The 25,389-nt window shown below is 42.9% G+C and overlaps 1 protein-coding gene and 1 long non-coding RNA gene across 2 annotated transcripts in view; both read left to right on the plus strand.

Moving 5' to 3' along the window:
• The window catches only part of PDE3A (phosphodiesterase 3A), a 210,741-nt gene that overhangs the window by 75,027 nt on the left and 110,325 nt on the right, over positions 1 to 25,389 (plus strand). The window lies entirely within an intron of this gene.
• LOC127059091 (uncharacterized) lies at positions 20,865 to 21,745 on the plus strand. Its single transcript, XR_007776535.1, has 4 exons — positions 20,865 to 20,893; positions 21,052 to 21,083; positions 21,403 to 21,434; positions 21,690 to 21,745. It is a non-coding gene; the product is annotated as an uncharacterized LOC127059091 (long non-coding RNA).

The raw sequence follows: 25,389 nt of genomic DNA on the forward strand, positions 1-25,389 counted from the left end.
AAAACCTGGCCAGAAATAACGCATCAAAAGACAATTACCAATTTGTTATATATTTATTATGTAGCATCCTCTTTCTTTTCTTGCCCCTTGCTTGTCAGCTGAAAATTTCTTCAGGTTTTTTTTTTTGTTTTTAGAGGTGTTCCATTTTGGGCAAGAAGCAGAGACAGAAAAGTTGTGTGTGTGTGTGTGTGTGTTGTTTCCTTTTTTAGCAGGAAATCAATGGGAATATACATTACCCTAAGTAAGGTCCTGACACACAAACATGGCAGTGAGGTACAAACACTGATATATGAACACACACTGAAATGTCCAGGGGGTTTTTTACCCCCTGAGGGTCTAGAGGGAATAAAAACCCCTCCTGTTTGTTACCATGGTCTGTCACTGTTTATAGTGACAGCATTTGCCAAAAGTCACCACACTGCATTTCCTTCAGTCTGCTGCTGCAAAGCCCTCTGCCTTTTAGCTGCTGCTAAGGTTCTTGCTCCAGAAGAGATCAGCTACAGAGGATTTGGTGTGTGTATTTTCTAACAGCCATGAAAATCAACAGCAGAGCTTCCCTGTCTCAGTGATGCAGGATCCCAGTCTGAGCCCACACTTTATCCTTCAGAGGAAACCATTGTGGTAATTTGCTGGCAAATGCTCTAAGGCAATCAGCAAAGCACTCCTGTGATTTCTGCTAACCCAAAGGAAACCACAAGCCAGTCTGTCTTGGGTAGTTCCTGTGATTTTTCTCATACCAACAGCTGATGCCTTTTTTGTCCTTTTCCTGTGATGCTCCAGCTCCTTCACTTGCACAGCCTGCAGACCAAGCATTCATGTTGGCTTCTGTGAGAAACCACTTTCTGCAGATACATTTTGCTGTGTTGGAAAGTTAGCTGATCCTTGGCTTCCCATCTCCCTCACTAAACATGCAGGGCAAATTCGTTCCTTTTTTTACTGTCCTTGACTTGCAGACTGGTGGCATTTCCAGAAATTCTGAAGCTGCAGCTTGAATATATATTTTTTTTAAATCTTATCTCTGTGGTTTTTAATATTAGTTCTTTCAGCAATACATAAGCTATTTAATACCAGGGTTCTTAGGCTTGGCCTCACAGATATATATGACCAGTGTAGATGTCTGGACCTTACTGCCTAATATGAAATATTTTCCAGATGGCTTTGAAGGACTGGGCAATTTTCACATTAAGGGATGATCTGAATGCATTTTGGAGAGTTTGCATGTGCAGGCAGTTCTGGCAGTGGTAAAAGATGAGCCATGCATTTTGTTGATGGAGCTGCACTGTGCCAGCTGGAGCTGGAGCACCTGGGACATTCAGCCACTCCTGTGGAACTAAAAAAAGCAGCTCCTGTCTTGTAGCAATGATTGCTGATGTTTTCTTTTTCCTCTTGAGTGCCAGCACCAAGGGTAGCCATGTTCAGCAGGGGGACTTGTTTTAATTCTCAAACTTTGCATGGGCCTCTCTGTGTCTAGAAAGGCCCTTGTTGCCAGGAATGCACAAGTGGCTTGGCCCCTATTCAGTGTTTTTTGTGTCCACTGCACTGGAAGCATGGGTTATTTAACTCTTTTCATTCACCTGTGCTGATTTTGAAGGCAAGCAACATGCCATCATCTTCCTCCTTTGGAAGTGCTTTGGCTGTCCATTTTCTTTTCTCTCCCAGAAGAGAGATTCTTCTACCTCCAAACTGGATTTCGCAATCACAAAATCAATTTTCCAGACATTCCAGTGTAGTCTTTCCTAATGCTTTGAGTGCATGAACAAAATAATGCAGTTTGGAGAGCATCTTAAACAGAGATTCACCTCAACTCATCTATAAATTGTTGTGTCCTTGTTGTAGTAAAAGCAAGCCAGTTTTTCTTGTAAACAGGAATTTATTCATTGCTCAGTCAAGTTCAGATTCTTTTTGCAGCCAATGGAGGAGCTGCATGGCTTCCCTTTAGTTTTGGAGGGTGAAAATAAATTTGAAGGCTGCATGGATTAAAGTGCTGCAGTCAGGGGAAGTGGAATTGCCTTGGAAATGCAGAACTGTGAAGTGTTTTTTGTAATGAGGTAGGGAAGGTATATTCTTTCCTGAATGAACACACCTTGGTTCCTTATTCCCATAGCTGTTTGTGGTGGTTGTACAAAATGCCCTGAACCTGAGTTTCTGAAAATTCAATATTCAAGGTGCCTAGCTGGCTGTGGTTTCATGGTTACTTTATCTTGCTAAGTTCTGTTGACAGAATAATAGTTCTTTCCAACTATTTTATCCCTTTTATCCCAGCAGTGCTGGTGTAAAATGAAATCAGTTGCATGGAAAGCTGTCTTGACTCTGCTGAGCTGTGTGTTTACACCACAAGCCAGGCCTGCATAACCATCCCCATGTTGTGTGTCTGGTGTGCTTCAGAAATGTAAACAATTGAATGGCAGAGATAGGGACAGAGATAAACTCTGAACTGAAAGAAGGTGAGACATTTAGATTGCCTATTTGTAATGTGCTTTTTTATAGTGTTACAGTAAGGCTTTGGTGACAGCACTGGTGTCCTTAAGAAATACAAGGAATTGAATGGAATGAACCTACAGATAGAGACAATGGAATGGAAGGAACCTACAGAGAGAGACAAAGCTAAACACTGGATTGAAAGAAAGTTTTAATTCAGTAGGTTTTGCCTATTTATAATGTGCTTTTTAATATAGTTACAGGTAGGCTTTGGTAAGAGCACTGTGTTCCAGGACTGCTTTCTGACACCCTCAGCACCCCATTACTGGCTTTGGAATTAGCTTGTGTGCCTGTGCTTTTGTCACAGGTGGTTGATGTCTTATCTTGCTACTTTGGAGGGTTAAATTGATTTCTAAACTCGCAGCCATCCATCTGGGTAACTTGTTTTGGATTCTGCAGCCACGGGATGCAGAAGGGAGAGCAGCTTTTCCTCAGAGCTGCTGCTTTCTGTTCTCTTCCTGACAGGGATTTTGGTTGGGATGTTTCTTGGGCATCAGGCTCCTGTTGTGCCCTGAAATCCAGGGCTGCAGAGAGGAGCCAAGGCTGTTTGAAAGGGGCTGGGAAGCTCTGGGAGGGCAGCTCTGAGTGCCTGGCTGTGAAAGGTGCTCCACTCTGACAGCCACAGCAGAGCTCCTCCTGCTTCATCTTTGCTGAATGGAAAGGTTTAGCCTCCTCCTGGTTTCAGGCAGCCTTTGGCAAAGGACTGGTTTTTATTTGTGGTTTTATGCTGGTTCTGACTAGGGCACTCTTTATTGCTGTGTGGTTCTAGCAATCAAATCTCAATTTGTTCTCTTGGCAAATGCGTAAGGCACAAGAGAAATTTTATGTATATGTGAACAGAAATATGTTGTTTTTCTTTATTTCTTAAACCCTTGGCATGATTTTTCTGTATCTCCAAAGCTGAGAGTTTGCCATATATGTATTTGTTGATTGAGTTCATCTTTTTGGTTGCCATAATTATATTTCTGTGTGTCTTGCACCACTTAGCAATGACAAACATTGTTTTCTTTTGGTTTAAGCTCCCTTTGTTCTTAAAAGAGAGGTTATAAAACCTATTTACAAACCCTGAGGTAGAGAAAGATGATTATGAAAGAAAACCTGATATTTTAGAGGTCGATGAGACAGTCTGTATGTCTGTGAGGAAAGGATTGCAGCATATAATATGCACTCCTCTCCTGTGATTTCCACATTCCTGCCAGAACAAAGGGCATCTTCTGGGATGTTCTTTGGTTTTAAGTTAAAAATGTGGCTCTTTACTGCCTGTCTTTTAATACAGAAAGGAATTAATCCTGTTGGTCTTAATGGCTGGGCCCCCTTGACATCCCAAATTTGTAAAAGCCTGTTTCACTCACGTGCAGCACATTGCTGCACTAAGTCAGGAGCTGTTTGCAGTAAGGAGGCATTGTGAAAACATTTGTGGAATGTGGGTATTTTATTTGAGGATCAATAAGGGTCGATATTTTTATAGCTGTTTCTGCAGATTTTTTCAAGCCATACTTTGCAGGATTGGAGGGAGATTGTGAAATGGCTTGGAGAGAATATCCTCAAAGTAAACATCACAACACACTTGGGTTATCCCCATTAATAGAAATATTTAACAGATGGAGGAGACCTCAGCATCATGTACCAGCAATGATATGTTGCATTCCAAGATCCCAAGGCATGTCACAGTCATTAATTAACTGGAAACAATAACTTCCTTTGATGACAAGTAGTGTTTCCTCCTGATGAGGCACAGAGGATTAGATGCCTATCTCAAAACAAAAACATACTGCTCTTGAAAGACACTTTGATGAGTGCTTATTCTTTTCCATTTTCCCTCACTTTCATGTAAGGGTGTACATCACATCACCTCGTTGTGTGTTTAATTGCTTAATTGCATCCTCCTCTTCCTCTGCTTTGATGCTAGAGGAGGAGTAAATCACTTTGCTCAGAGGGCAGACAGATATTCTGCTGGTGTCAGTGAAAATTCAGGTCAATGTTATTTTCACAAAAAATTGAAAGCAGGAGGGAGTGAATGTAAGAAAGTGTATGTAAGGAGTGAATTTGTCAGGAGTGAATTTTCATGGGAAATGCAGCTTTTCTCTTATAAGACCAGTGACAAAGTTCTTTATATATATATATTTATTTATTTATTTATTTATTTATATATATATACACATATACATATATAGTATGTATGTATCTATATATATATATATATTTATCTATTTATATATGTATCTATATAGTAGCTTTTAGCCTAAAGGAAGGATATCAGCTCAAGTGGAAGAAGATAATGTGAACTAAAAAACCCCATCTGATGAAGGTTTTGTTGGGAAGAGGAAGATGATGTTCCTTCCTCCCAGCACACTGGGAGATGCTGTCTTTTGCCCCACGTGACCCCAGGTCTAATTCATCTTGCTTTGCAGCTGAAAGTTGAACCAAACAGAGGAAATGTTGTGTATCAGATGTGGCTCTCAGCAGAACACAGGCAGGAAGGAGCCAGCACCGTGCAGGAGGAGGGAAACCAACTGCAGCTCCCATTCCCTCCTCTCTGCACAGCACAGATGGTTCTCGTGATTTGCTTGTTTTAATAGGCCTTCCTGGGCTGCAGCAGGAATGTTCCAGCTGAGGAAAGCCAGTGTAGTAACAGCACGAAGCAGAGTGCCAGACTGATCTGCTCGCTTCCCAGGAAAAAAAAACAAAATGCAAAAAGGCGCTCAGCGCGGCGCTCTGGTTCGGGCTGGATAAAACAGCGGCTGTGCCAGGGGCTGATAGAGCTTGGAGGCCTCTTGAAAAGGCCTGCTTGAACATTTGTTTTCTCAAATGATGTCCAAATAGTCCCTGTGAGCTCCCAGTCCCACCCTTCAGTCCAGTGCTGTTATGCAATGCAGCCTTTGCAAACCTCACGCTGCTCTGAGCGACACCAACCTGGCTGTCACAGGGCCAGGTGGGCTTGTTGTCCTCTCCTGGTAGCTGTTTGTAAACAAAGCACTCTGAACATCTGAAAATGTTCTGGGGGGGATGACATGAAGGATGAGTTGTTGTTGTTGTTGTTGTTGCTCCCTTGCCTTTTTCTATTTTTTTTTTCCTTCCCCCTAATCAGGAGCACTCATTAAGCTCATTTTTGGTTCAGGTTTTCAGGAGAGCTGGTGTTTGATGTGCTGGCCTCAGTAAGGGCTGCCTTTGCTGAATAGGCTGATGCCAGCTGACTTCTTCATCAGGGTGAAGGGCTACACACACCAAGTGATCCATCTCACATCACAGACAGAGAAATGAAATTCAGAAAGCACAGGCACAAGTCGCTGATGTGCATATTTAACTTAGTGAAAATAAAGACAAAAAGAATCCTTGCTCCATTAAACAAACAAACTTCACTTCTCCTCGCGGCACTCAGGAATTAATTTGGTTGATTGAGATTTCAGGAGGAGGTTCCAAGTCAGGCCCAGAGCCAAGGTGGTGATCTAAAAGGTTGTTACAGAAATTATTTGGCATTTGCAGATCTTGTCAAAGCCATTTGTAGTGAGCAGGCCATTTATTTAGGTCCTGTACACCTCCTCCAGAGAACTGAGAGAAGTGACCCCTTCCTCTCAGAAGTCATTCTCTTTCCTCTCTCTGGTGGTTTTGGTTTGTTAATTTGAGATTTTTTGGTTAATGAATTAATGAGTGTTAATGGGTTTATTGTTGGGTAATTACTGGTGTATTTATTCATGTTCTCTTGTGAGATAGGACTAGGAGAAAAGTAAAGTAGGCTCAAAACTTTAAAAGGGTGTAAAGAAAAATTTATTGATAATAATTAAAAGAGAACAATAAGTGTCAAAACCTTTAGGATACTTTCCTTTTTATATGTTTTTCTTTTTCACTGATAATGTAAGGAAATAAAACCTAAAATTGTAGTTAGTTTACTACTTCTAAAATAGGGGTTTTTAAAATTTATTTTGTGAGATAAGTTTTCTTGTTAATGCTACGGAGACTTCTTTATAAGAAAATAGTTTTTAATTTTTATGAATAGTACTTTTTTGGGGGAATTTGTTATCAGGAAATCTTCCTTATTTTTATAAGCTTTTTTCATAGTTGTGTTTATGGGTTATGTTAATTTATGGGGTATTGCTTTAAAGATGAGTTGTTTAAAGGTAAAGGTTTTCACTATTTATTTCTGAAATTATTTTTATTTTGGGGAGTGTAGAATTTTTATTACTTTTCTCTTTTTGCCAAACCAGCAGAGTCTCCCTTGTGGCACTTCCCATATTTGATGAACCAAGTTCCAGAAGAGTCCAGTTTAGGAAAGAAGATGCAGTCAGAACTAGGTGTGTGTTGTGGTGGCAGGGCAAATAAAGTTATCCTGTCTTTGGGACTCTGAAATGAAGTGTTCCAGCTTCTGCTCTGACCCTGTAAAATCTTTACATCTTATTTGGGATATAAATGGGGAGCTTTTGGCTCTGGAAAGTTTGGTTTGGTTGGGACTGGATTGTTCTGTGTCCTGGAGGGGCATCCTGCATCTCAAGGATGAGAGAGGGGCAATGCCACAGCAGCTCTGCAAGCCTGAGGTTTGCACTTGTCCTCATGGAATGTGTCACCCTAACAAAAACACCAAGTCTTCACTCCCTTTTTCATCACATCTGGCCCAGAACAGCACAGTTCTTTCATTTTCATGGAGAAAAATGTTTTAAAAGCCTCTTGGGTTGAGGCTTTTCAACCCAAGAATGGAGAGAGGCATGAATCCTACAGCAGGAACTAATGATGGGTTATTTACCCTCCAAACTTTGAGGAAAAATGTGTGTCTATCTTCACTCTCAGTTTCTGCAGAACACAGCTGGGGGAAATCAGGTTTGTTCCAGCTTGGGGGGATTTTAATAATTAAATCCATGCTTGATTTTTCTCTTGAGTTCTTGAGAATGGGGAATATATGAACACATAAGTCTAGGAGGTTAAAAAAAGGACAGATGAATTTAAAATCGAGGGCCACTACAAAATGAGAGAGAGCACTGAGAGTGAACATTTAACAGCTCTTTTGCAAATTAACCTCAGTTTACAGACTCAGAAAAAGCCTGTGCAGTGTCCATGTGTGTTTTCTTTGTGGCTGAGGTCTGTTCCCCCTCCTGAAATTTTATGCAGTCCTGGACTTTAATGCGAGGAGTTTGGGTCCTTATTCTTGATTCCCAAATTTTAAACCTAAACGTGGATCATCTTCATGGGTCACAGTCTTGCTTTTCCAGATAATTCTGTAATGTTTTGGGCTCCTTTTTATCCTCTTTTTTGGATGTACACAGACACCTGGTTCTACTGCATTTTGATTCTTTTGAAGTATTCACAGTGAAATTTGTGTAGAGCTGTGGGTTTTAAATTGCTCTGAATTTAATGAATGATTTCCTATACATTTTTGATTGACTTATTGAAGTATTTAGAATCTGTTTAGAAATAAAAGCCTCAGTTATTTATGTGACTGGTGATAAGGTAAAGACAACAGTAAGGCATGAATTTGCTAAAGTTTGTCTGCCCTGATTTCATCTGAAATTGTTATGCTGATGTGGGAGAGCAGACATATATCTAAGAAACAAAGTGTTCCAGAATGGCTTTGGGATTTAATAGAGGGGTTTTGGAAAAGTGTATTTGCTGCTTTGAAGGGAGAAAGAATTGTGCCATCAAATAATGAAAGGAAGAACCTGTCTATCCTCTCCTGGTTTGTTGCTGAAGTCAGTTTCTGAGGTACTTTCATAGAATCTTCTGCAGTGGAAAATTCTTCCATTTCTCTCCATTATGAAGAACAGATCACTTGGAAGGTTATGTGAAAAAAAAATATTTTATGACTAGACTTGTGACATTTCCTTATTCAGTCATTTAAAAAGCATTGCTCCACTTTTGCATGACTGCAGTCTTGATGTAACCTCTTTTCACCTCCTGCTCTCTGCTCATGTTCCAGAACTCCTGTTCACTGGGTTTTCCATAGCATGGAGAAATATTTGGTTGAAGATGCACTCACCTACATTTGTATTTGGTAATGCCTTGCTGGTTGGCTCAGTTTGACTTGAGACTCCAGGTGTTGTGACCAAGGATGTGTTGTCCGACCGGCTGTCTGTCCCTGTCCCTGTCGGACATGCGTGGGGTGGTTCGCGTGGGACGGTTCGCAGGCAGCCCGCGTTGAACAGAAGAGTCTGGACTCCTCTATAGTTCAGTCTTCAGGTTGTTTATTAAAGCTTATCTCTAAGGTTTTTGTTCTGCCCAGCCAAGATCTGACCAGCAAGGCAGCCACAAGCACTCTCTGCCCCTTTAGGGCGGTCGCACATTCTTATACTGATAATTGCGTATGTGATATTTACAATTTTTCTCCAATACCCATCACCTTTATTAAACAGTGCACCTTTAGTATGAACCAATCTAAAATGCACACATCACAGAGAAGATGGATGACAAGAAGAAGGAGAAAAGCCACGAGGTCGGGCCTGAACCCTCCATCTTGCCTCCATTAGACCCCCCTGTACCAAAATCCTAAAACCTATATTCTATTCTACAAAAACACCTGCCCTACACCATTCAAACCTCAGAAACCTCCAGACCCTCATGCTTAGATAGCACGACCCTTGAAGGGTCAAAATCAAGCCACCAGGTGCTTTTGGCTACATTCCAGGACTTCTGAGCCCCTCAAGGGGTCTCCCTGGGACTCAGAGCATCCGAGGTGATGCGCTGAGTTCCCACAATGTGTGATTCCTTTTGTACTCTCAGGAGATAAATCTTTCCTCCTAAAACAAATCAACAGGAGCAACATCAGCTCTCCTCAAGCTGTTTGCTGGCCCCTCTGAGCCTTGCCTTTTGCACTCATGTGCAGTTCTAGCCCTGGATGGGGAGCAGTGACAGATGCTGAGCAAACCAACCAGTGGGACTCCTCTTGCTGCAGCAGCCTGGTGGTGTGTGTTCAAAGGCACTGGGAAATGTGCAGATCTGTGTCAGGGACACCCCTGCAGCTCACTCTGGGCTCCAGCTTCCTGCCAAAGCCCTGCACAGTGATTGCTGTGCTCTTAACCCTTTCTTTTCAGCAGTTGGGGGTAATTCTGCAAAAATCTGAAATGTCTGCTCCTCAATGCTCTGCTTCCCTAGCAGCAGATTTAAAAAAAACACAAAAACAAAGAAGTCCAAACCAAAACAAAAAAACAAACCAACCAAACAAAAACCAAAACCAAAAAACAAACAAATAAAAAAACCCATCCCAAACCACCAAGTTTTACTGGTGATTTATCTACTCAGCTGCATGCTAGAAACATTTAATTATAGAGGAAGTAACAAAATAGATTAAGGAACCTCCATGCAACTTATTTTCCAGAATGTTTTTTCCCGATGTATCCTAACTTAAAGGGGGGAAAAATGACTCAAAGGCAATCTTGGCCTCAGGAGCAAAAGTGCATCTTGCACTGCTGAGAGTTGCTCATAAATTGCTGTATACATGTCACTTGGTCTCTGTCTGCTTGGCTTAATTAAAACCCTGGAATGTTTGCTCAGGAGATAAGGACGTTTCTGGGAGTTATTTAAATTAGCAAGTACTCTGCTTACTGTCATTTCCCCCAGCCCCCTCCCCTCTCCTCCCAGCATGCAGCAATAAGTGATTTATGGCTGAAGAATAAGAGTTCAGTCACAGATGGTCGGAGGTAAAGCCTTTAAGTGGATGCTGAATCTCTTGGCTGTTCATGTTAAAAGTGGTGTGGGGGTGTTTCTTTTGTATTTTTCTTTTTTTAAAAAACTCCACTTCTCTCTCTTTTGTCTGAAACTTTGGGTCTTGACACGAGCAAGACGTTTTTTTGTAGAGGAAAATCAACGTGAAGTTGTAGATTGTCTAAAAAACATGTTTGAATGTAGTGTTAGCAATTGGAATAGGATGAATAATATGAAAATGTTCCATCTAGTATTTGGATTGTTGTTGTTCCCATTTGCTTTCCAGAGTGTATTTAAATTTGTTTTTGTTTTTTTTTCCATTTCCTTTGTTTGGAATATTCAGCGAGTGTTTGTATTTTTCAATTTCTTAGATTTTACTGCTGCAACTGTGGAATTTATTTTGGCCTTTTAGATATGAGTGACTTGATATTTTCCCTGTCCTTGTAAGGCATCCCATTGCTCAACCTCTGTGAAGCAAAACATCTTTTAATGTGTCCTGATCACCACCAAGGGCAATGGGAAAAGACTGCTACATCACTTGCTTTCATTTTGTGAGTTCTTGCAAAAATTTAATTTGAAAGAAAAAAAAAAAAATACAGATTGGAAAGGCTTCCTGCATGCCATAAGGGACCCTTTGTCTCAAGAGGTTTACAGGTTTATGGAAATGTCTGCTGCCTAAAAAATGTGCAGAGCCCAGGCACCAAATATTTAAGGTTTCTGCCATATTTTCCATACCTGGTGGCTTGGAGTAAACCAAAGGCTACAATTTAATTCATTGGTGTGGGTTTTGTGAATTCAAACTTCATTTGTAAAAATCTACTGTTCTCACTAAGGTTGGCTGTATGAAATATTTTCATAATTAGAATAATTATGAAAAGAATAATTAAGAATAATTTTCATAATTAGACATTTTCTGGAAGGCAGGTTCTTATTAACCTGTAATGGTGTGTAGTGAAAAGCACATTGACAGCAGGGAAATACAGATCTTTTCCAAGTAGCCAGAGATGGGGGATATTAATCAGAATTTTTCATTCTTTTTCTGATTGTTATGTACAGGGTCTGATATCTCAGCTGGGCTCTTTTTGCTGAGTTGTCTTTATACCCCTCACTTTTCCAGCTTGTCCTTCCCCGCTGTCAGATGGCAAATGCATTATTTCATGCATTTCAGTGCATTATTTCAGTTCTCCAGGGTTGTTCTCTCCCTTTGGAGGGCAGGCTGCTCTCCATTGCCCATGTGGTGCTCAGAAATTGATCTGCACTCAGTCAGGGAGCAGCAGATGTGGGTGGCAGAGGTGACAGTCCCATCACTTGGGAATGGGGGCAAGGAGCAGCATGGCTTTGTGGCCAGGCTGCCTGCTCAAGCAGCCGGTCACCTCCCAAAAGTCACTTGCTTGAGGTACACAGAAGAGTTTTCTGAGATTTCAGTGGTGTGTCTATCCAGTGAAAGGTTCTGAGGGCCTTTTCTGGAAGAGAGAAGGGCCAAGCAGGAGGACGAGCAGCCAGCAATGTGGATTGGTGCAGTTGATTTGAGCTGGCTCATGGCTCAGCTTTTCCTCATCCTGAAGGTTGCCTTTACCCTGCTTCCATCCTGCTGGGTTTCCTCTTCCATCATCACGTGTGTGGATAACACCACCTTGTTTCCAATGGCTTCATTTTCAAAGTTTTTCTCTTTTTTAGGTTTGAACGGTGTTCCAGCCCTGCTAGGGTCTGTGATGCCAATCCTGCAGTGGAGAGGGGGAGGATGAGGGAGGAGGAAGGCTGTGCAGGTGCAGATGCACAGGGAGAGCAATGTGGATTGGTGCAGTTGATTTGAGCTGGCTCATGGCTCAGCTTTTCCTCATCCTGAAGGTTGCCTTTACCCTGCTTCCATCCTGCTGGGTTTCCTCTTCCATCATCACATATGTGGGTAACACCACCTTGTCTCTAATGCCTTAATTTTCAAAGTTTTTCTCTTTTTTAGGTTTGAATGGTGTTCCAGCCCTGCTAGGGTCTGTGATGCCATTCCTGCAGTGGAGAGGGGGAGGATGAGGGAGGAGGAAGGCTGTGCAGGTGCACAGGGAGAGCAATGTGGATTGGTGCAGTTGATTTGAGCTGGCTCATGGCTCAGCTTTTCCTCATCCTCAAGGTTGCCTTTACCCTGCTTCCATCCTGCTGGGTTTCCTCTTCCATCATCACGTGTGTGGATAACACCACCTTGTTTCCAATGGCTTCATTTTCAAAGTTTTTCTGTTATTTTTGGGTTTGAACGGTGTTCCAGCCCTGCTAGGGTCTGTGATGCCAATCCTGCAGTGGAGAGGGGGAGGATGAGGGAGGAGGAAGGCTGTGCAGGTGCAGATGCACAGGGAGAGCAATGTGGATTGGTGCAGTTGATTTGAGCTGGCTCATGGCTCAGCTTTTCCTCATCCTGAAGGTTGCCTTTACCCTGCTTCCATCCTGCTGGGTTTCCTCTTCCATCATCACATATGTGGGTAACACCACCTTGTCTCTAATGCCTTAATTTTCAAAGTTTTTCTCTTTTTTAGGTTTGAACGGTGTTCCAGCCCTGCTAGGGTCTGTGATGCCATTCCTGCAGTGGAGAGGGGGAGGATGAGGGAGGAGGAAGGCTGTGCAGGTGCAGATGCTCAGGGAGATTACTGCAGAGCAGCTGGCTCAGGCAGCACTGAGGTTGTGCAGAGCTGAGGAGGCAGCCAGCTTGAGAGGAGTGAGTGCAAGGCTGCAGCAGGGAACAGAGAGACAGCAGATCCACAAAGCAGCTTGGATGAAGTCCACAGGGAGCTTTAAGGATATTCCTTCTGCTGGGTCAGGTTTCTTTCCACACAGATGTTGTGTTAGCTCTTGCATTGTCATTGTGTTGGACCCCTTCAGTGTGACTAATGTTGCACAAATTTCAGATCTTTTCGTCCCCATGAATATTCAAATGCAAGGAATAAGCCTTGAAAAGTTTTCTCTATTTCTTGTCCTTCTACTACCCTGAAGTAAAATAACTTTCCCTGCTGGATTTTAAAAGATTGAGTGGGGAGTGAGTGTGCTTTCATGTGCAAATGAAAATTCACTTACGTGCTTTGCATATCCAAGTCCAGAACTGTAAAAAAAAGAAAAAAAATCAAGGGTTTTGTTTTTTATGTTTTTTAAATAATAAGGAGAGAGTCTTCTGAACTTCCTTGCTGTTTTCTGTGATTGCTGCTTTAACTCTTCAGTGAGTTAAAGGGCTGGGAAGAGACTGTGGGCATGACTGTGTAAACTTTATGATAATGCCTCATAAACACCAGCTCTGTGAAAAACCCCCAATGTTTCTGCTTCCTGTGCTTCCCTGTCATTCCCTTCTCCTAGCAACAGCCAATTTGGGCAGTGCCTTTTGGTGTTCCAAGGTGTTTGGACAAGGTGCATCCAATGGCCAGCCCTGGCTCAGTGTAACTAGCCAGAGCTGCGAGCACATGCTGATTTCTGAGAGCAATTAAACCAAAACCCTTCCAGAGGAGCAAGGATCTGTCAGCAGAGCTGTAGCCCGTGTGTAATTCCTACAAATCTGTGAGTGGGAAATGCCAGTGCTTATTAGGCCATGCATTAAATATCATTGAACAGATGTGCAGAGAGCCTTTCATTCACAGAGCTGCTAGCAATGAATGGGGTTTTATGCTCCCATTCTACATTTTTAAGTCAAGTGTAAAGATATGTTTGAAAAGGAGAAAGAGTGTTAAGTGCACCCTGCTGCCATTCATGTTCAAAGACAGTGGGTTTGTTCCTCCAGTATATAAAATTAATTACACTGGGAATGAGGATTTAACAATTTAGTCTCAGGTTGTACAGAATATGAAAATACATGGTGAGTATTGTTTGTTTGTGATGAAATATATGTACATTTTGATGAAATATATGTACATTTCTCATGTGACAGAGAATTTTTCAGAAAGAGCAGTTCTTGAGCTCTAGCCTTGCCATTTCCCAAGGGCTGTGTTATCTTTGCTCCTTCAATATATGTGTTTTAATAGGATTGCTTTTAAAGGGCTGAGAAGGCTGCAAGGTAAATCAGGTGTTGTGCTCTTGTCCTAAATCCCCTTCAGAACCCTTTCATTCCTCTCCTCCACTTCCTTTCCCTCAGTTCTCTCCTTGTTTTACACCAATGTGAATTCCCTTCAGGGGTTCCCTGTCACTCTCTCCTGCCTACAGAAAAGTCCTGTCTGACTTAACCTCATCCTCCTGCTCACTCAGCTCACCTTGTATGAAAGGATTGCACTGGAGATGCCTGTGGAAGGTCACACAGGGGGACTCTGATTTTCTCATGGGTGCCCTGAACAAAGGGTTTGTGCATCTCAGATCTCAGCCTCTTTGTACCTTTGTTGACATTAAAATGTTAAAATGTACAGATAAATTTATCATGTTATGTGTGAGCTTCTTGGCCTCTCTCATGATGGTGGTGGTCTGGGTTTTACAAGAAACAAAAAGTTTGGGATTTGTTGGATTTTGGCGGGGGGGGGTTGTATTTTTTTTTTTTAAGAGAGAGAAAAGCAAAAAGGGTTGGAAATCAGTAAGATACAGCATTCTTGAGAACCACATCCAAATTTTAGGGCTTAGGAAGAGACCTTCCCAAAGACTAAGGAGATCTGGTAATAGCTGCTTGTCAGGGAGCTCTTGGAGCATCCTCTTAGCCATCTGATACCAGCTGGGCAAGGCAGCCTGAACTGAAGCAGCAGTGAGCTCTTCAGGGACTTGCCCATGCCAGAAGTGTGGCTTCACAAAGTCCAACCATGGAGAGACTTAGCCTTTAAAAGCATTTCCCTTTTTGGTTTAATTTATCATTAATTTTTAAAGAATGGTGTTGAGTGCCTGCATTTTGGACACCAGTGGAAAGGAAAAAAATCATTAGGAGAAAAGAGTAATTTTGAGGTGCCTTCATTCATCTGCCACCATGTTGTTCCTGTCTAGGTTTCATATCGTGCCTCCTCTTGGCCTTAAGTGTGTTTTGTAAGGGGGAGTGTTGAATCAATATCACTTTCTGTAACCTAGACAGCACTTAGGGGTGCTTTCATTTTATTCCTTTTTTATTTGGTTTAATTTGGTTGACTTGCACGCTCTGTTTTTATCTAAGTCACAAAGACTTTTGATATCCCTTTCTAAATCATTGTGGTTGTGCTTATTCTTGTTGTCTCTTTGAAAAAGCATGAGAAACATGAAGTTACTAAGTTGGCTGTGCTTTGGGTGGAGTTGGACCAGATGAACTTCAAAGGTTCCTTCCAACCTCAGTTACTGTATGCTTAAAAAATATTTTAATTAAAGATTCATGTGGGGTTTTTTGAGCTTCCCTCTTGGTATCTTCACTGTGCAGCACTTTTGAGACAAATCATTTTGAAACTCAAGATAAACTGTCTTTTCATGTTCCTCTGGGTTTTTTATGTTGGCATCAGCAGCTGTGTGGGCATCATCTGGGAGTGAAGTCTTTTAAGGCTTCAGTGGCATCTGAAGCTGACTTGTGCAAAGAAAAGTTTGGTTAGTGGAGTGCCGTGTCCCTTCTGTCACCCCGTCACAAATGTTTAAGGAAATGAGGAGAACTAACATGATTTGAGCATTTTCAGCCAAGGAATTAAAGACAACAATAGGATGAACTCTAGAAATACCAAATGAGCTAGGTAAAGAATTTCTCAGACCTGATCTCAAAACAGAATTTGTCACTTGTGTTGAAATGTTCAATTACGTTTCACTTTTAAAAGATTCATAGAAATGTATGTTAGCCAAAAATGACATAAAGCTTTATTTTGAGAAGAACCTGCTCTTGGGGTTGCTTTGAAAAGTTGCTGTTTCTTGGCCTAAGACAATTCCTGCTCTCCCCAATTCCCTTCTTCATTTTTACTGAACCACGAAGCCAGAGAATTTCGTTACTCATTTAGCTCAGCCTTCGAGCTCTCAGCATGCCTATGTTAACCACATAATTGGGCATTTCAGAATGCTGGCCAGATTAATTGATCACTTCAAATATTATCCCGTTTCAACTGCACTTTACATCAAACTTATCCCTCTGAAATAATGTACTGTTTCCTGAGACCATGGTTCATTTGAGATTGAGAGTGCTTTGGAAGCTGAGAGGAAGGACACTTGATTGGGAAGGAAGGAGGGACTCACGAGGGCAGGATAATGGGCTAACAAAAAACCATCTGGATCATCCTGCTTTCAGGACCCAGTCATCTTAAAAATCTTAGGTCTGGAAAGGACATGTGGTGTGATCTGTTCCAATTCTTCCCTGTCATGGACAAGTGTGTTATGCATTCCTCTTCATAAAGCAAACAAGTTCCTAATTCCTGACTTAGTGAAAAAGCAGGGAGCTCTGCTAGCATTGCAGTGCTTTTAGTCTTTGCTTGGAACTTTCCTTGGAGCTGGATTACTCTTAGCTCCAAGAGGAATTTTTATTTGGCAATGGCTACTCCTAATCTTTTCATCTGTCTATGGTTGAGCCTTTGGTGGGAGGTACTCATCAGGCTGTGTGTTAAATTCCACTAATTTGTCCTATGCCAACAGAAATTGCTATGGCTTTGTCTGGTTCTTATTATTTCAGATTAATGGCTCTTTTTTTTTTTTTTTAGGGTCTGTTTTATGTTCATTCTGTTGCAAATTCAATGGAAAGAATGTCTCAGGGCCAAGGGAATGCATGTCAAGTAGCAGCAGTAATGGAGAGCAGGGTCTCAAATGGGGACACTGGTGGTCTGAAACGTGACTAACAGCTTCTCACTTGCATTTTGGTAAACCCACTACAGGGTCAGCCCTGCTGAAAAGTGGCACCAAAAAGTAGCAGCAGGGGCTGGGATGATGTCCTTGGGATGCATGAATGGGCTGGGCAGGTTTGAGTGCATGCCTCTCCCCAGGCAGGGACAGTGCTCAGCCACTTGTGCCAGCCTCCACCAAGTGAAGGCTGAATTTAAACAGCAGGGAATGTGACAAAGAGAGCTGGGAAGTCTTCCCTGAGAGTGTTCAAATGGCTCATGGGCTGGTCAAAACGTGCTGTTGATTCAATGTTATTGGAACTGGGAGTTTTAAACCACCAGGGTGTTGCTACCACTGCTTGTAAAGCATGTGTTAGATAAACTGATGATGATAAGAGTCCACAGCCTTTTTATACTGCTAGGGATGACTGATCCCAGTTCTACCTAGGCAGAGCTGTGGTGTAGAAAAGTACTTTTTAAAATGTGGGGTTTCCTTAGATTATTTTATCCTGGAGCTGTTAGAGAAGACAAAAATTTCCTACATAAGCCAGTGACAGTAATGGTTTGTGTCTGTTCACTGACTCAGAGTAAGATGAAGTGGAATGCATTCTACATTTTACTGTTTACTTCTTAACTGCTTTGTTTTGCCTGGCTGTAGGTTCTTCTTTTGAAGAATAAAGTTAGATAACCAGTTGTTGCTGAGTGTACATGCTGCTCATCTCTCCTGCCTCTGTTCTCAGCAGTTCAGTTGTGAGTTGTGGGGTTTGCAGTAGGGAAATGGAGTTCATTTAAATAGCCAAGATAGCAAATTAATTTGGAGTGGATCTGTGTGTGTTTCAAAGAGACCCCAAAGGGGCTGGAGAAGTAGCCATGGCAATCTAAGGATGCACAAGGACTTGGGTGGGCTAAAAGCAGCCCAGTTTGTGTGGTTGCTTGGGGTTTTATTCAACATTTGCACTGCCTCAGATCATCATAAAAAATGTGAGTTCAGCTCCTCCCTCTGTACCTGGAGCACTGTGGAAGTGGTTTGCTTCTCAAGGTGGAGAGTTATGTCTGTTGGAAAAGCAGTTTAGAAACCTCTTCTGCTATGAAGATACTGTAAAATGTAACTAGTTCTTACATTTGCCTGTCTGAATTACTGCCTTAGGTTTTCAAAAAGGAGTGGGAAGGGAAAATGAGACCCATTTCTGAGGGCTGTGGTCTAAATGAGGGGAATATTTGAACAGAGCTCAATAACATGAGCCTTACATTTGCAGCAGCACCTTCTGTCAGTTCAGAATAGGAAAATGTGGAACTGTGCTGTCTGTGCAGTTCAGATGCAGCTGAAAACAAGTTGTTCCCTTCACCTTTGAGTTCAGAAGGAGTAGAAACTCCAATCTGAGTGTGGATGCTGTATAAATCTGAGTGACTCTCTTAGAGCTGGCTGCTGCTGTGGAAATGCTGTAGTCCATTTAATAAAGGAGTGATGTGTGCCTGCACACAGGAGAACAGGGCTGACCTCAGAACTGGCACTGAGCCCTGGTTTTGGTCACCTGTGCTGCCTTCCCCTGCTTATCTTCTCCCTTCCAGGACTGCCCTGAGTGGTGCTTTTGGGTTCCCCTGCTCTGGGACTGCTTCATCCCCTGATTTTTGCAGGCTTATAGGGAATTTAGAATATAATTATTTATATTTATGTGTTTCTGGGTGAGCACCGAAGCGATTTTTGTCCTAGCCTGTGTTCCTTAGAGGTGTTTGGGGGAGGATTGTTTGGAAAGAAGAAGATTGTTTTTACTGATATTCACTAGAACCCATAACAATTTCTAGGCTTTCATTTGGGGCCAGATGTGAGCACATCTTGTATTTCTTTTTTTGGCTAGCAGAGCAAAGTGTGTGTTTGGAAAAGGCTTCAAGTTGCACAGAGGAAGCTGCTTGAGCCACTGGCTTCAGCAGATGGAACTTCTTACCAGATACTCACCCCTGCTCTGTGATCCTCCTTAAAAGGTTTTTGTGCATCAAAGGCCAGCATTTCCATAGCAGTTTTTCAAATCTCTTGTGTAAAGTTGAGAAATGAAGCAGCAGATATGATAAGCTGTGCTGCCTTCCTCCACCCTGCTGCAAGGATGTTGATTTTAAACCCAAAAATCCCTCCATTGATAAAATCTTTCCCGAGCAGGGGTCAGTTGTCCATTTCCTGACCCATGCATGGATCTGTTAAGAACATTTTTCTCAGGACCACTCCTTCCTTTTTGCTGTCCCTGGATTATTTCCAGGGAAGGAGAGAAGCCACCAAAAGGAGCAAACCAAACCCACCAAATCTCACCCTCCTCTGGTGCTGCTGTAGCATCTGCTCTCAGAGCCAGTGTAAGCATCTCTAGGGGTGATTATTGTTCTGTTTCCATACACCAGCATGTTAAAAATTCAGTTTCTCCTCTTGCAAACTGTCTTAGGCCTCCAGCAGCTTTAGGGTCATCTTGCTTGATTAAGGACAGCAAAATTCAGTCTTGGCTTGTGCATCTGTAACTTTTTAATCTGGTAACACATTTTAGTCATTTTAGCATGTAGTCTTGCAAACAAATACTTTCTTACTCCTCTCACTTACAAGGTTTATTTGAACAAAATTCTATTGTACCAAACAAATATAAACAGTACTTCTGCATAATACTCCTATCCTGCATTCCAGGACATTTCACAAACCTCAAATTCTCAAGTTTTTATTTCTTAGAATCACCAGAGGCCAGGAAACAGTGGAGCATGGTTTGAAATCTTTATATAATTCCATGCCAAGCTGGCATCCACGCTGCTCCACTGTCAGCAGGAGAGTCAGCCTGGAGTCTGAGAGAGAGAAGTGCTGCAGAGATAAGTCATGTTCAGGGGAATGGGAGGACTCTGAGAAGCAGGATATGACACAGAGGCCATGGGAAAAAGTGAAACCTCCTCCTTTGCCACAAATCCAGATGCCTGCAGTAAAGCTGGGCCTTGGTGGGTGTAGGAGCAGCTGTAAAGGGCAAGGGGAGCCTTGTAAGAGCACCCTCATGTGTATGGGCAGCACTGGGAGTATGATGAATCCGAGGACAAAAAATTGTTATTAATGCTTGGCAAAAGCAGCTGCTCGTAGAAGCCAGGACAGTCACAAAAAATGAGTAATTTTATGCTGAGAGAAGATCTGGGCCTGGAACAAAACACTGGGGATCTAAGGAGGAGCCCTCAGTGTTGCTAATAAATATCCACTCAGGCAGATTTGTCACTCATGTTTCTGAAAGTTTTGTGGCTGGATGAAAAGAATGTGCTTTTATTTCTTCAGCAGCTGTTCTTTTAAATGGGTGCAGCTGTACCACAGTGTCCATGACACCAATGGCTTTGTGATTTAGGGTATGGCTTGCAATCAACCCAGTAGAAATATATATTTTTTTTTCTTTGTTCAAATGAGGAAAATCTTGTGAAATAGCTCAAGTTTGTCAGACTGGAGGAGGCCCCACTACAGGGTTTGTGTGAAGGCTGTGAGGGCCATGGCAGTGGGTCATCATCAGCTGAGCACAGCTTTGCTGGAGCTGCCTCTGCTCCCATCACCTCCACGTGCAAGGTGGGAATGGTCTGAGAGCCCTCCTGTGCAAGGTGGGAATGGTCTGAGAGCCCCCCTGTGCAAGGTGGGAATGGTCTGAGAGCCCTCCTGTGCAAGGTGGGAATGGTCTGAGAGCCCTCCTGTGCAAGGTGGGAATGATCTGAGAGCCCTCCTGTGCAAGGTGGGAATGGTCTGAGAGCCCTCCTGTGCAAGGTGGGAATGGTCTGAGAGCCCTCCTGTGCAAGGTGGGAATGGTCTGGGAGCCCCCCTGTGCAAGGTGGGAATGGTCTGGGAGCCCTCCTGTGCAAGGTGGGAATGGTCTGGGAGCCCTCCTGTGCAAGGTGGGAATGGTCTGAGAGCCCCCCTGTGCAAGGTGGGAATGATCTGAGAGCCCTCCTGTGCAAGGTGGGAATGGTCTGGGAGCCCCCCTGTGCAAGGTGGGAATGATCTGAGAGCCCTCCTGTGCAAGGTGGGAATGGTCTGAGAGCCCTCCTGTGCAAGGTGGGAATGGTCTGGGAGCCCTCCTGTGCAAGGTGGGAATGGTCTGGGAGCCCTCCTGTGCAAGGTGGGAATGGTCTGAGAGCCCTCCTGTGCAGGTGGGAATGGTCTGAGAGCCCCCTGTGCAAGGTGGGAATGGTCTGAGAGCCCTCCTGTGCAAGGTGGGAATGGTCTGAGAGCCCTCCTGTGCAAGGTGGGAATGGTCTGAGAGCCCCCCTGTGCAAGGTGGGAATGATCTGAGAGCCCCCCTGTGCAAGGTGGGAATGGTCTGGGAGCCCTCCTGTGCAAGGTGGGAATGGTCTGGGAGCCCTCCTGTGCAAGGTGGGAATGGTCTGAGAGCCCTCCTGTGCAAGGTGGGAATGGTCTGAGAGCCCTCCTGTGCAAGGTGGGAATGGTCTGAGAGCCCTCCTGTGCAAGGTGGGAATGGTCTGGGAGCCCTCCTGTGCAGGTGGGAATGGTCTGAGAGCCCTCCTGTGCAAGGTGGGAATGGTCTGAGAGCCCTCCTGTGCAAGGTGGGAATGGTCTGAGAGCCCTCCTGTGCAAGGTGGGAATGGTCTGGGAGCCCTCCTGTGCAAGGTGGGAATGGTCTGGGAGCCCCCCTGTGCAAGGTGGGAATGGTCTGAGAGCCCTCCTGTGCAAGGTGGGAATGGTCTGAGAGCCCCCCTGTGCAAGGTGGGAATGGTCTGAGAGCCCTCCTGTGCAAGGTGGGAATGGTCTGGGAGCCCTCCTGTGCAGGTGGGAATGGTCTGAGAGCCCTCCTGTGCAAGGTGGGAATGGTCTGGGAGCCCTCCTGTGCAAGGTGGGAATGGTCTGAGAGCCCCCCTGTGCAAGGTGGGAATGGTCTGAGAGCCCCCCTGTGCAAGGGCAGCCCTGCACTTATGTAATGCAGTGTTATTGTTAGAGGGATGTGAAAACAGGAGCTGTGAACTTGCAGGCGATTCAGAGCTGAAATTTTTCCATATCCTCACTCCAGAAGGTTTTTTTGGAAAGTTTGTGGAATGCTGTTTGGCACTTTTTGATGGGAGGGAGTGTGCATGTCTTTTTTTTTTTTTTTTTTTTCCCTAAACTATCCCATTCTAAGAGTGAGTTTCCTAAATTCAGAGCATTAGGAGAGGAAGAGTTTAATCTTGGCTTTTTCAGTAGTCCTGGAGAAGGACTTCTCTCTTGGTTGTAGACATAAACTATTAAATGTCTACAAAAATATTTTATGGTATTTCAGTCTTTTACAGGTAATACTGGAGTTTTAAACCATCACCTTAAGGACTTTTTTTCCAAAAATAAAAATCAGGGAGACATTGCTGCTGCTCAGCTTTGGTCAAAACTGAGGTGAAATATCAGGAGGTGCAGGTTGCTGAGGGAGGTTACTTTTTAATGTCAATTACTACAATTTCTTCAAGATAAGTAACTCTATAATTATGGCTGCCAATTATTTTGTCTACTGTTTCTAAATATCTAATTTTTTGAGTAGAGATGATGGCATTGCAAATAAAACCATACCATTGCAATGTTTTCCTTGCAAGAAGATGCCAGATTAAATTCCCTTTCCTCCTCCAGAAAGGGAACACAAGGCTGGGTTTAACCTGTTAAACAGCTTTAGTTGTCCTGGAGAGAAACCTAAAGGTCTTAAATTTATATAAAAGTTTGGTAAATCCAGGTGTCCAGTGAGAGCAGGGAAATCCACATGGGGTTTGGAGTTTGGAGGCAGTGGAGAAGGAGCCCTGGGAGTGCCCTGCTCCTCAGCCAGCAGAGAGTGTTGGGAGCCCTGGCAGAGCCTTCTGAGATTCCACTGGGATTTTTGTGTTGTTCTCTCTTTTTTTTGTAGCACGTTTCTTTGGTTTTTTGGTTGGTTGGGTTTTGTTTTTGGGTTTTTTTTTTTTGGGGAGGAGGGGCAGTGTTCATGTTTATTTTTGTGGCTTTTTAGTTCATGCATTTGAAATTGCCTTTTTTTTTTCTTCCCTTACACTGTGCTTTTGGGAAGTCGTGGGGGATTTTAGTTTGGATTTGTCAGGTTTTGTTTAAACTTTTTGAAGTAGCATGTATAAAATGACTTGTACTGCAGGAGGCCTTGAAAAGATTAATATAGATAGATTGATTAAAAATTCAGTGTAAACCATTGAGGCCAATTGGAGTTTCTTTCATTGGTTACAGGGCAGAGTCTGCCCTACTGTGTCCAGTGGGTAGAAAACACAGCAATTCTTTTTGGAAAAATCTCTTTTTTTCCCTCAGCAGTTTATGCTTAACTTGTCTAAAATTCCCAGGAATTACTCGAGAGTTGATTTGAATTCTACTCATTGTTATAAAAGCTGGGAATTTGGAGGTCTGCTTGCTTTTTTGATTGGATTTATAATAAGGTAGGAACCTTCCCTTTCACAAATATTCCTTTATCCTGAAGAGAACCCCACCAAAGACCAGTGGAAGTCTTTGGAAATTCAAAATGGCAGTGGTTTTTTAATGACTTCAGAAAACATTTGATATTTTTGTGACCAACAAGTGACACTGTTTTGGGGCTCCTCATACTTTGAGTGCAGCACTCGAAGACAGAGGCTTTAAATTAATTTGATATCCCTGACTGATTATTCCAGTTGAAGTCTAATGATGTGATAGTTACCAGGTATCTAGTTCATCTCATTTTTACCCTGGCCATGACTCATGGGGTCTTGTGTCCCACCAAATGCAAGAGCTTCTGGCTCCCAAACCAACATTCAGATATTTCTTCAATTTTTCTATGAAATGATTGAAACAGGTGTCCTCCTTCAACTACTCCCTTGCACCTTTTTATTCTCTCTCTTATTCCAAGGCAGTTTTGACATTTATTACTTACTTTAGTCCTGTATTCTCCTGGATATTTCTCCTTCTGTTGCAATCTCACCCAAAACTTTATATTTTGTTCCAAGTGCCTACTGATGCTCTTTAGCAGTGACTCTATCTGAAGCCCATAATCTTTGGGAACAATGAGGCATTTTGAATTTTTTTCCCTCCTTCTGTGTGTTGAGCAGCTGAGCCAATAAATATTTGGGGTCCAGTGACTTTTGGTGGATTTTAGCAGCCCCCATTCAGCTGGACAGCAGCTCTTGCTCATCTTCGGTTAAAGAGTTAAAGCTGAGTAAAGGCAGAAAAAAACCTGAGTTCACTGTGGATCACAGGGCCTGGCAGTCAGATTTTGGAGGAGTTTCTGCTGTTTCTTTTGGGAATGGATGCACTTGTTTCAGTGCAGTCTGCACAGGAGGCCATGGCTGTCCTTGTTGCACGAGGAAAAACTCCAAGGTTTTGGGGTAGGGTGCCTTGAAACATCCTTGTGCTCTAGTCTTCAGCCAGGAAAAAGCAGTAAATGTCAAATACATTAGATAGCAAAAAAATAAAATTGCTAAGAAAAGAAAACTACTTGTAATTAAAGTCCATCAACTGGTAATAATTCTGAGCATCCCAAATGTTTTAATTCACTGCTCTGACTGTAAATAATTTCATCCACAGCTTGAATCCTTGGAAACTACCTGAGTTGTGACCTAGTGAATATTTGTGACTCAGGGAGAGTATTTTCAGCCTGTTTCTCTTGGGAATATAGAATATTCCTTACTTTGTAGTTGTTGGAACACTGAGGAGACCTGTGTCATAAACAACATGTGCTGCTGTCATTATTATTAATGGTATTTTAGGCAGGAGGCTGTGTTGGAAACTTTTCCCTTCTGAGAGGGGACAGGAGTGGGAGCCTGGAGGAAACACTGCTGGGCCAGTCGTGTGTGGGTTTAAAAATAAAACAATTCCCCCAGTCCAGCCTCTTCCATAGGTTCTGTCACCACGGATCTGTTTATTTCTAATGGCTCTGTTAAATGACAGCTTCATAAACTGAACTATCCAAAACAAAGGCCACGGAGTTTACTTTGGCCATCTCAAGTAAATTTTCCTAATCTAAACATCAGCAGTGCCTTTCATAAATCAGTGCAATGACGTCATCTTTTCAATTAGCCAGGCTGGTGTTTGTGTTCTGGCTCAAAAGCTATTTGACCATTTAATGTTTGCAGGTTTTGTAGTAGTCCAGACTTCTCACCAGTTCTCAGTAACGTGCTTGAAGCGGGAACACATTTATCAATAATTGCCACTTTTTAAGTGCAGATAGCAGACAGTGAGTAATTGCTAACCTTTTCTGTTGTCTCCCAGAAATAACAAGCACAGGCTGTGGAGTTCATAATATATCTCACAGTTCTTACTGGGGGACACAGGCATCTGCAGTTTAATAGGTGGCAGGAAGAGTAGAGAAATAAGAAAAATTATTGGGTGGGTTGTATTTCCAGGAAAGGTAAAATGAGGTAGTGCTAGGAGCTGGGAGTGAATCATCTGTCTGCCTGAGTGGGCTACTTTGTTTTATTTCCCAATAAGTGTTTGAAACTTGACTTAAAAGGTTATTTCAAAGAGATTGAACTTGAGTCTCCCTTTCCTGCAGGTCAGAGGGATCAAGCCCCTGCTGCCAGGGAGGCTGTGTGCAGTGTTGGGATGGGGAGCAGTTCACTTGCAGCATATCTTTTTCTCTATGTGAAAATGCTTCCACTGCACGAAAGAGGTTTATTC

Source organism: Serinus canaria, chromosome 1A, assembly GCF_022539315.1.
Source record: "Serinus canaria isolate serCan28SL12 chromosome 1A, serCan2020, whole genome shotgun sequence".
NCBI lineage: Eukaryota > Metazoa > Chordata > Aves > Passeriformes > Fringillidae > Serinus > Serinus canaria.